The sequence below is a fragment of the Rattus rattus genome, chromosome 4 (genome assembly GCF_011064425.1).
Source record: "Rattus rattus isolate New Zealand chromosome 4, Rrattus_CSIRO_v1, whole genome shotgun sequence".
NCBI classification, from domain to species: domain Eukaryota; kingdom Metazoa; phylum Chordata; class Mammalia; order Rodentia; family Muridae; genus Rattus; species Rattus rattus.
The window spans coordinates 110,928,350-110,940,367 of record NC_046157.1 but is presented as its reverse complement, the minus strand read 5'-3'; the positions used below and the strand labels follow the sequence as shown (position 1 = coordinate 110,940,367).

Here is a 12,018-nt window from a genome sequence, read left to right as displayed (position 1 = left end):
GGGTATGCTGGGCCTTGTGAATATCAAGCACTCGCCACTGTGAGCTACAGTATCCCCAATCCTGGCAACAGCTTTGTAGTTAAGATGCTACTTGTCGTATCTGGGTTTGCCTGTAAACATCCCTCATAAGCAAACTGAAATCATCAACACCAAAGACTAAATTTTCTACATAACTGTTGTCTCATTCAATTATTACCTGGGTGTTTAGTTTAAAATTTTGTCTATATTTTCAGTTTTTACCTATTCTTTCACTCACATAACAGAGTGGAAACCTTAATGTAAAAATGCACCAATCACTCTGGGAGTCTGAAAACCAGGTATTTGGTTTCTTTTCTCTCACATATTTTGCTTTGTGCTTTCCCCTAAAACAAGTTTTAAAGTGAGGCTGGAGAGATGGATCAGTGGTTAAGTACACACAATGCTCTTGCAGAGGTCCTGAGTTCAAATCCTAGTACCTACCTCAGGTGGTCCCCGGACATCTATAACTCCAGCTTCATGGACATGACACCCATTTCTGAACTACAAGGGTACCTGCAAAATATACACACACACACCACGTACACACACACCACATACACATACATACTACATACACACACACCACATACACACACACACCACACACACATACACACACACACACACACACCACACACACACACACACCACATACACACACACACACACACACACACACATACCACACACACACACATACACACACACACACACACACACACACACACACCACATACACACACACACCACACACACCACACATACACACACAGCACAAATACACATACCACACACATACACACACACACCACATATACACACACCACACACACCACACACACACACACACACACACACTCTTACACACACACTACAATACACACTCCTTTACAACATTTTAAAACATGTGTATAGAAGTTATTCTTGGCTGCTTCTGTGTGACGTAACGTGATATCAGGGGTTCTGTCAGTGCTGAAGGTGGAACCCTTGTATATACTGGGCAAGTGCTCTGCCACCGAGGTTCTTCCCCAGTCTTGTGTTTCCTGGAAGTGATTCCCTGTTAGCACAGCCAGGCCTCAAACTTATAGCCCTCCTGCTCAGTCTCCTGCATGCTGGTTCAAACCGTCACACCCAGGGTGATGTCATTTTGAACAGAGTATAAGATAGTTAAATCGAGCTAATTAACTCATCTATCGCCTCGAATATTTGACTTTTTATGGGAAGAATATTGGGATTTATTTTCTCAGTGACTAAATTGTACAGAATCGAGGCTGGCCAGATGGCTCATGTGAAGGCACCTGCTGCTGGGCCAGAGAGAACTGAGTCCTGCAAGTTGTCACCTGACCTCCGCGTGCATACATTCGAGCGTGCCTGAACACACTAAATAAGGAAAAGTAGAAAAAATTTAAAAGCAATGCACAGCTCTCAATTATTCACTATACTGAGCAAGAGCTATAAAAATAAAATGTAGGGGTTGGGGATTTAGCTCAGTGGTAGAGCGCTTGCCTAGTGAGCGCAAAGCCCTGGGTTCGGTCCCCAGCTCTGAAAAAAAAAAAAGAAAAGAATAAAGAAAAAAAAATAAAATGTATTCTTCCCATGTAACAGGTGCTGGCCCTTTGATTATTCTCTCTCCAGTCTCTCCAGCCCCTGCCTTGCTGGTGACATCATATTCTAGTCTCGTCCTCTATGACTTCAGAGTGTGGGGAGAGTATGACATCATGTCTGTGAGAACACGTGTCCTTTGTCCTTTGTGTCTGACCTATGCTACGTCTCATCCTGTTCTCCGACACAGATCCTTAGTTCAAAGGACACAAACTGCTTTCTTTTTAAGGGACAATATTCCATCGAGTAAATGAACCACGTCTTCTGTATCTGTTCATGTGCTGACGGACATTCAATTTCCATATCGTGGCTTCTGTGAATAACAGTGCTGTGGTGAATGACGGTCTCCAAAGGTCTCCTCGAGGCACTAAGTTCGAGCCTTTGTGTAAATATTAAGAAGTGGGGGAGGGGGCTGGCCTGTATGATGTAATTCTATTTTCACAATGGCTGCCCTAATACAGATTTTCACTAACTGTGGAAGTTACGTTTTCTTCACAGCTTCACCAGCACCTGTCCCCATTCAACAGCAGCAAAACAGAACAGAAAACAAGGTCTGCTGAGGAGACCCCGAGACCATGCAGCTCCCAGGGCTAGGAAGAAGAAGATGACCGTGTGGTCAAAGCATTAACCTAAGCTTTCCTAAAAACTAATCAACTATCTGATCCAGGGACGCTCCTGTTGAGGACACAGCCCAAAGAATGGAAAACTTACACTCAGGTGAAGACTTGCATACTTTTCCTAGAAATAACGTTAACATTAGCCAAAAATTGGATCCAGTTCTGATGTGCGTTGATGAATGTCTACGCATAATAAAACATTCAGCGTGGAGAGGCTGGAAGCCCTGAGAGGCGCTAAGACCGGGAAGAACCCTGGGATCGTTACATTAATGAAAGAAGTCAGACACAGGCGCGTACCATACAGTTCCATGACCTATCCACGAGTGGTGTCAAATGCTGGCCATTGGGTGGGGGTGGGTCACAGAAGAGGAACGGGAAGAGTGTTCTGGAGACTCTGGGGCAAGCCTATAGCTTGGTCTAGAATGTCCCTCAGATGTTTGTGTGTTAAAAGGTTTGGTCCTCAGCTCGGAAAGAATGGAAACCAAGAAGGCTTTATGTAGCGAGGGGGGTTACAAAGGGAATATGGAACCCCCATCCTCTCTTCTAGCTCTTCCCTGTTTACTGTCAGGAGTTAACAGAGTTGACTCTGCTGTGCACGGCCACCATGATGTACTGAGCTACCACAAACCCAAAGCAACAGAGACTGAGATTTCTGAGACAACAAGAAAATAAACCTCTCTTCTGTATTTTGTGTGCATGTTTGCATTTATGTGTGTGTGCATGTGTTTGTGATGTGTGTGTGTGACTATGTGTGTGTGAATGCTTGTGATGTGTGTGTGTGCATGTGCGTGTGTGTATGAGAGAGGAGGGGGAGGGGAAGGAGAGGAGGAGGGGAAGGGAGAGAGAGAGAGAGACTCTAAATAGCCAATGTGGCGAGGCTGCCGCCTGGTCAGTGAGCTCCCGGGGATCCACCCGTTTCTGCTTCCACACAGCTGGAGCCCAAACATGTCACCAAGCCTATTTTATTTTTTAAATGTGACTTCAGGGGATTAAACTCAGGTCCATAAGTGCTTTACTCTCTGAGCTACCTCCCCAGTCCCCAAACCTTTTGTCTTTACCTATTGATTTATATCAGGCATTTATGAGGCTAACTAACCCATAGGATCATAGTGATGAACTTCTGGGACTCAGGTGACCAAGATTGTGCAGGACAGAGTCAGGGAATGTCGAGCAACCAGGCCACGTCTGAGGATGCCTGGCCCGTGGTCAGCTTACCTGAACTGGGTCCACGGGCGCTAACCCTGTGCTCATCTGTCTTCTAAGCAGCATCTGCTTCTCCAGCTTCCTTCTCTGAGTCTTTTCGATCCATAGGTCGTCGAAGCTGACGTGGGAGCGCTGAGGGGCCCTCCTGAACTGTAAAGGCGCCTCTCTGGGGACTTGCTCTGCGGAGATGGAGGGGAGGGTCCATGTCACGACTTCAGCGGCAGACACTGGCCTCTGAGTAGGCTCTGCGCCAGTGTTCTGATCGTGGGAACAATCGAGCTTCTCCTCTGGCGGGCTTTCCTGGGTGCTCTAGAGGGCAGAGGAGACGACATCAGAGACCGGAGCAAGAGTAAATCAGTCGGTGGTGCTTCTCCTCCCCCAGAGTCTTTCAAATACAACACTTTACTTTGTTTTATTTTCTTCCAACTGAAGATTACAAGGAGATACCTCATTCGCAGTCATTTTGTGAAGCATTACCATTAGACATAAAATAAATCTCATTTCCGTCATAATATCTACTATAAGACCATTTGATCAAGGACCGAATCTGTTAAAGTACCTAAGGAACTTGGCACCACCATTGGAAATATTTGTGGATGTGCTGGTGTGGATGTGCACATGCACGTGGAGGCCAGAAGTCAACTTCAGGGGTCGTTCCTTAGACTCGGTCACCTCATTTTCTGGAATAGGGTTGATCGTTAGCACCTGGGGCTCACCGAGCCTGGCTGGACAGCAAGTCCCACTTCTCCAGTGTTGAGAGGGCAAGTTCATGTCACTATGCCTAGCTTTTTGATATGGGTTCTGGAGACTGAATTCACGTCCTCATGATGGTGACGAGACACTTCCCTGACTGAGCCGTTTCTGCATCCAGAGCTCTCACTTAAGAAGGAACCAAAGCAGAGCACGTGGAGGCATAGCTCTCACCGCCCCACCACTCTCACTGTCTTGGTTCAGGGACAGCACTAAGGCATCACTACTATTTCAAAATGAATCCTGTCAAGAGCAGCAGAATAGCTGGAATTTGTGTTCATGTCTCCACCGCCCTGTTCTGTGAAACCAACTCTCTGGGAGAAGAAACCTTCTTATTCCCGTGTTCACAAAAACTCACCCACTAAAAAGCAGCTCAGTCAAAAACTCCAAGATAATCATAGTTCCTTTACATGGGGGTTTATGAATCTCCCAGAAGCCATAGCTTGCCAAATAAAAAGCCAAGTATTAGGTGAGAGACACCTTTCCTCAAGTTGTTGGAGGTGTCCCGCAGACCCCCAAACAATATGGGCTATCAACATGGCTCCTTGTTGCCCAATGGGAATTGACACTAATAAAAATATATCTGGAATTACATAGAAATTTAAAACCCCTTCAGCTATGAAACTAAGGGCCTGGAGAGATGCTTAACACTTGCCGCTCTTGAAGAGGCACAGTTTGGTCGCCAGCACCCAACTAGGTGGCTCTCACAACTGCCTTTAACCTCAGCTCTAGGGAACCCAACAATGTCTTCTGGACTACACACACACACACACACACACACACACACACACACACACACACACACAATTTTAACATGTAAAAGCCCTACAATTAATTCCAATTAACTTTCTCAACTCCAGCTACTGCTGGATGCCAGGAGCATGGTATTTGACGATGTCATCTCTACTGTCGCTATCAATTCTTTCACTTGGGAACCTCACAGGGGGACTCTCTATTCCTCCTGGGACTCTGGATGGGGAACCCCAGCAGGCTACCTTAAGGAATGTCCTCAGTTGATTTCAGCTGGATGTTTCAAGTTCCTGATTAGATGATGTTACGTATGTATGTATATGTATACACACACATATAACATATATGTGTAATATATAATAAATATAAGTATATGCTTACAAATAACTGATGTTATTTGTAAAAACCTGTGTGAAATACAGAGACACTTATTTATGTTTGATTGTGAAGCAAACATTACGCTGATGGAGCTCTCGTACATGAAGAAATGATTTCCGACAGTTAGATTGTAATCAAGGAAGTCTGAAGGGATTTAAATGACGTGGTTTCTCCATTTCACTTCACTTGGTGAAATGCCTATTCTAGAAGACCAGTAGATGCTAGGGTGTATGCATACAACATGATACCTAGTTGCTACCACTTAAAAATCAAATATATGACATATACATTAAATTAAACTCTTAAAAAAATTCAAGGAGTCCATTGGCCTCCAGAAGAGATCAGACAAGCAACACACACACACACACACAAACACACACACACACACAAAGTAAATTGAGACATAAGCTATAGTCCACGAATAATTATTCTGTGTGTGGTATATGCATATGTGCTATAAGTGTGTGTACTTCCGCCAACAAGGCCACACCTCCCAATCCTTCTAATCCTTCTCAAACAATTTCACTCCCCAGTGACTAAGCATTCAAACATATGGGCCTACAGAGGCCTGTCATAGCTATACATGCAAAAATCCTTTAAACACTACCTAATTTGATTCATCAGTGTATCAGGAATTATACACCACAACTAAATGGAATGCCGTCAGTACTTAAAGGGAAGGTCAATGTTTGAAAACTAAGAATTGTATACATTTTAATAGGTCAAAGAAAAATCCTATGAATGTATCAGTTGATTGAGGAAAACTAACAAAGCAAAATACCTACTCAGGTTTGATACAAAGAAACTCTGAACGGAAACTCTGAAGAGAGCAGTGGGCCCTCAGGATGAAGAGTATCTACCGAGTCCTACATGGAGCACCCCTGGTCTTGAAAAATCAGTCACTTTTCTTCCATGACTACAACCAACCTTGCCCACACCACTGTGCTTAACACAGCATTGACCCTTCTAGCCACCGAAATAAAGCAAGAAAAAGAAATAGAAGGGGGAAAAAAAGAATCCGACTCTTTGGCAGATGACGTGAGGTACAAGTTGAAACACACAGATCAGTTACATTTCTACACATCAGCAATTAATACACGCATAACCCAAAATTAAGACACAATGGCATTTACAACCACTTCGGAATTATGAGACGCTTATGTGTAAATCAAACTACAATTTCCTAGAACCGAAAGCTATAAAACACTGAAATAGCATCGAATTAAAACTGGACAAATGAAGACACTTTTTCATAAGTTATTCAGCACAGTAAAGACTCCAGTTACATCCCAGTTCACACGCCGCTCAATTCTGCTCCCATCAAAGTCTGAGCAAAGCCATTTGCAGGTGAAAGTTAAGAGTCTTCTAAAGTTGGTGTGGAAACACAAAGGAAATAAAATAAAATAATTCTGGGAGAGAGAAAGTTCGAGCAATCCCTTCACTAGGTCTTAAGACATTACTCAGTGACGGTCACGAAGGTCCTGTGGGACCAAGCACGGGATAGACTCAGATTGAAGACATGTGAGTACCCCCTAAGGGATATTCAGGACCTGTAACTAATGCGTCAAGCAATTCGGTGCTGCAGCAACTGACAACACAGAGGCAGAGAAATGAACGTCTTCCTAAAGCTCACACCTTAACACATTTTTCTCAAAGTACAGAAATCATCAGTCTGATGGCTCCTCACGAAACTAAAAACAGCCCTACCCTATGGTTTGACTCGAAAGACTCCAAGCCAACATATCCCAGAGACACCTGCACATCAATGCTTATTGAAACACTGTTCTCAAAGCTAAATTAAGGACCAAACTCTGTGACCATCGACAGAGGAATGGATAAAGAAAATGCGGCTTGCATGCATAGTGAAATTAAACTAAACCCAGACAACTGTTACATACTTTCTCTCACCCGTGGGGCCCTGATTTTATAGAGGTTTATAAAATCACCTATGAACGGATGACAGGAAAGTGGGGGTGAAACTGGGTAGAGGACAGAGGGATGGATGGGACAGAAACAAGGGAGGGTAATCAGCAGGGTGTGGATGATGTCATAGGCTCAAAGTACATTGCATTGTGGGAACACAATTGAAGGAATGATGTTCGGTGAACAATGCCCTGGGGAATTGTAAGGTTCCCCGTCTCTGCCTTCTAAGGCAGGAATTTCAAGTGGGCCACCATGCCAGTTTGGCATGGCCATGGAGTCTGAGGATCCAAACTCTAGTCTTTATGCTTGTCCTTTATCTTGGCAGCCATCTCCCTGGCAACTTCTCAGAACCTAAACGCATACTTGTTTATGAAATGAAAATGTGTGTATCCACCATGGTGCTGTGCGTAAATGTTCACAGGAGTTCCACTTGTGATACTTCAAATCTGAAAGCTGTCCAAATGTCTCTTAACAGATGAGTGGTTAAAGATAGAACATTACTTAGCTAAACTCGTATGTATGGCTGCCTGCCAGAGGAAAGCATCGGACAGAAGAGGGAATCAGATCCCATTACAGATGGCTGTGAGCCACCATGTGGTTGCTGGGATTTGAACTCAGGACCTCTGGAAGAGCAGCCAGTGCTCTTAACCACTGAGCCATCTCTCCAGCTCATTACTTAGCTATAAAAAGGGGTTACTGATACACGGAACAACTTAAGCAGGTCTCAAAGGACTCATGCTGAGTAAAAAGCCAATCTCAAAATATATTTTTGAAGTTTAACCATCGACTCGGCTTGGAAGTCAAACAGGGCTGGGAGGATATGAGTAGAAAGGAATTTAGCTCAAAGGCAAGGAATGTGTGTGTCTTGCTTATGATGGTCATTGCGTGTCCTTACACTTGATAGTCATTATATTACAGCTCCGTCCATGATATAAAACAGAAGCCGTGTAGCTACACATTGATCATCCCTCATAGGAAAGCAAACAGACCTAACACACGAAACCCCAAATTAGAAAATCCTGTACCTGACCTTAGGAGGTCTTAAGACAAAGGAGCTGTAAAGACACTGTTTTTTTGTTTTGTTTTGTTTTGTTTTTAAATGAGACAGGATTTCTGTGTAGGCATGGCTTGTCCTGGAACTTGCTCTGTAGACCAGGCTGGCCTTGAACTCAGAGAGATGCACCTTTCTCTGCCTTCCTAGTCCTGGGATTAAAGACATGCGCTACCACTGCCCAAAAGACACTAATGAATGACTTCCAGCCTATGTGTGCCAGCCACGATGCCAGTGAGTTCTGTGGCTTAGATTCACTTTATTCGTATTTATGTGTGTGCACACTCAGGTCCACGCAGGCTCCACTGGAGGGCAGCAGAGGGCTTTGGAGCCCCTAGAGTTATGGGTGGTTGTGAACCTCCTGTGGTGTCCTGAGAACTGAGCATTAGTCCTGTGCAAGAGCAGCAAGTGCTCTTAACCTCTGAGACATCACGCCAGGCCAGCCTTGCATTTAAGCGTAGGTGCCATCCCCAAATTGTCTCGCATATGTAGAACTGCAAGGCTAACTGAAACTGGACATACTTTCTGTGTGTTTTTACTGTTGAGTTTTGAGCCTTATTTGTATAGTGACAGTTCTGTCGTTGGACATGCGAGTTGCAAATGGGGGTTTAAACTCCTCCTTGGGAGAGTGGTGTTGCCGGGGTCATCGTGCATTTACATACATGCTTTCGACATTCTAAGAACCCCTGACCACCCTCCAGATACCCTGTCCTTCCGTGTGTGTGTGTGTGTGTGTGTGTGTGTGTGTGTGTGTGTAAGCTTTATGATGTCAAATTGTATTCTGTATTTGAGATTTGTGAAGTAAATTTTCCTATGGTGTCTTTTAGTACTTGACTATTTTTTTTTTTTCAATTTTACCTTAAATCTGATACAAAGGTTGTTAAGGATGTAGTTCTGTTGGTAAAGTACCTGCCCAGAGTGCATGAAGCCCTGGGTTCAATGCTTGGCATCCCACAAAATTGGGCACAGTTGTTCGTGCCTGTCACCTTAACACTTGGGAGGTGTGGGCAGGAGGATCAGGAGCTCAAGGCCAGACTGACCTCTATAAGACCAGCAGCAAACCACTGAATTGAGAATAGGACCCCCGTTGAAGGAATCAGAGAAAGAACACGAAGAGCTTGAAGGGGCTCGAGACCCCATATGTACAACAATTCCAAGCAACCAGAGCTTCCAGGGACTAAGCCAGTACCTAAAGACTATACATGGACTGACCCCTGGGCTCCAACCTCATAGGTAGCAATGAATAGCCTAGTAAGAGCACCAGTGGAAGGAAGCCCTGGGTCCTGCTAAGACTGAACCCCAGTGAACTAGATTGTTGGGGGGAGGCGGCAAGGGGGGAGGATGGGGAGGAACACCCATAAAGAAGGGGAGGGGAGGGATGTTTGCCGGAAACCGGAAAGGGAATAACACTCGAAATGTATATAGAAATACTCAAGTTAATAAAAAAAAAAATCTAGAGGGTGGGGAGATAGTTTAGTGACTCGAGGCACTTACAGCCATGCCTGACCACTTGAATTCAATTCACTGGACATTGTGAATTCAGAGAGCTAATTGCCATTTGTTCTGAAGCAGCCCTGACACAGGAACACTTAGTCAATTAATTAAAAATATTATAGCAACACTGACTCAAGAGAACATCCCTCCACTTGTCTTCAGAGAAAACGAGAGTTGTTGCCACCAACACCTCACTTACCTCATTCCCAGGAAGGTCCCTAAGGAAGGGCACTGTGCCCAGGCCATGGTGACACTGACACGTGCTCCTGTCTTCCTTCTGGTCGTTCTGGTTTAGTGTTTGCAGAGAGAGTAAGAGGCTCGCCCTGGCCTTGGATGCCTTAGGCCGTTCGGGGACTTCTGAACATCTGTTGGTGTCCCTGTCACTTCTGAGAGAGACCATGGAAACTGCACTAGTCCTGCCTGCAAGGCAGAGATCCACCCTCTGTGCCCCAGCCATGGGACTCCTGGGCTTGGGGCTTGTGGGTCTGCAGGGCATGCCTTGACTCTCATAGCTCAAATGGCAGGCAGAGCTGCAGGGGAGTGTATAACTGATGTCAATCTGCGCTGCTCCGGGGCTGGTGGCAGAGGTCAGCCAGGAGGGCTTTGGGAAGACCCCAGAAGAGAGGTGCGTACTGCTTTCCGGGGTAGCAGTGTGTTTTATGGTCGGTTCGCTTTTCCTCCGGTGTTCCGGAGAAACCACACGACTGGAGGACAGAGTTGCAGGAGAGTTTAGGGGTGTCCAGGACTCCCCAAAGACATGGCTGTCGATGCCAACTGTCCACTCCTCACAGTGGCCTCTGGTGGCTGGTGGGGAAGAGCAGAGGAGTTGGGGAAAATCTGGTCCTGGAACCCCACTCACTAAAGAGGGTCGTTTGGAGCCTTCCGCGTTTTTGCTTCTCAGAAACGCGCGCCAGGAGCCCTGGGTTCGCCTGCGCTTCTCTTTTTCGCCTTTGACAGAGCCCGGGCTCGTTTTCTCTATAACTTTGGCCTCAAAAAAGTTGGTAAAGGTCTTATGGGCTAAGGCCAGCCTTGCCCTGATCCTGCTTTCTGTTGTTTTCAATCTCTTGACGGTGCAGCTGTCTGGAGAGGGTCCTTCACTGCTGAGGTCCCCAGATGTCCCTACTCCTGAAAGGGGGACCTCTACCTCACCGGCCTGTGCACGGGAGATTTCTGCATGCTCCGTGTCCTCTGGGCCACGCCCTCCTTGTTTGCGTTCCGAGCTGGGCAACTCCTGGTTTTGCTCGGTGTGGACACACTCACACCCTCCGCTCAATCTTTTCCCAAGCAGCGCGTCCTCCAGTGAGTCCTCTGAGCTCACTGTATCTTCCGAAGCAGTCCTAGAGACCGGCACTCTCACTCCCTCTATGCCTCGGGCCAGCAGCTGAGGAGCCCCACCACCCGGCTCTGCTCCTGGACATCCAGGCAGTTCGCACTCATTGCCACACTGTGGCATTTCTGAGGCTCTGGGAAACCCATAAGCCGTGGAGCCTGTCCCCTTCTCCTCTGGAAAGCCACCACACTGTGATTCTAGAGGACAGTGACCCTTCCTTGTCGAGGTCTGCCTACCTTCCTGCCTTACTGCTATCATAATGAATTTGCAGCTGTGCCTAGAGGCCCCGTGGGCTTTCGGAGTCTGTGGCTGGCCAGAAGTGAAAGGGTCCGGGTCATCCCCAGGCCCCTGTGCGCACTCACTTCCAGGGTTGCAGTAAGTTACTTCCACTGTTGGGAAATCCAAACGACTTTGCAAGGCATTCCCCCTGCCTGGGACGTCTAGAACCACTCCCTCTTCCGCTGCTTCTGAAGAGTTAATTACCCTTGCGTTCAGGGCTGTCTCTGGGGCACAGGCTCTCTCCGTCTCTTCCCAGGAACCCAGGAGCCTTTTGTTGCATACAGGCACCTGGCCAGTGCAGCAGCCTTGTGGGAAGGAGGAGGCCCTATCGGGCGGCTTTCTCTCCTCCTTGAGGGCACCCTTTGATGGGGAGCTCTCTGTCTGGCTTCCTGCTTTGGCGGAGATGTTTAGCGCGCACTTTTGTTTACCGATAACATCGTCAGGGTGGACACCTTTGGGTACCTCAAGTCTGCCTTCTGGGCTATGCCCTGGCTTGCATTTAGCCAGGCTGGGCACTTCCTCTTGGCTGTCAAGCTTCAGCAATTCTGAAGTAAGGTGGGAGGGGTCTGGGTACGACCTAGAAGCCTGTTCTACCTGGTTTTCCAGTGGAAGACCTACACAGG

General features: G+C 46.5%; 1 protein-coding gene across 1 annotated transcript in view; it reads right to left on the bottom strand.

The window, feature by feature from the left end:
- The window catches only part of Arhgef4 (Rho guanine nucleotide exchange factor 4), a 91,747-nt gene extending 81,459 nt beyond the window's left edge, over positions 1–10,288 (bottom strand). Inside the window, exons 1-2 of the mRNA XM_032900910.1 lie at positions 9,986–10,288; positions 3,453–3,749 (exon numbers count right to left, since the gene is read on the bottom strand). The gene's annotated coding sequence lies outside the window, so the exon portion shown is untranslated. The remainder of the gene's footprint in view (positions 1–3,452; positions 3,750–9,985) is intronic.
- Between the last annotated feature and the right edge of the window lie 1,730 nt (positions 10,289–12,018).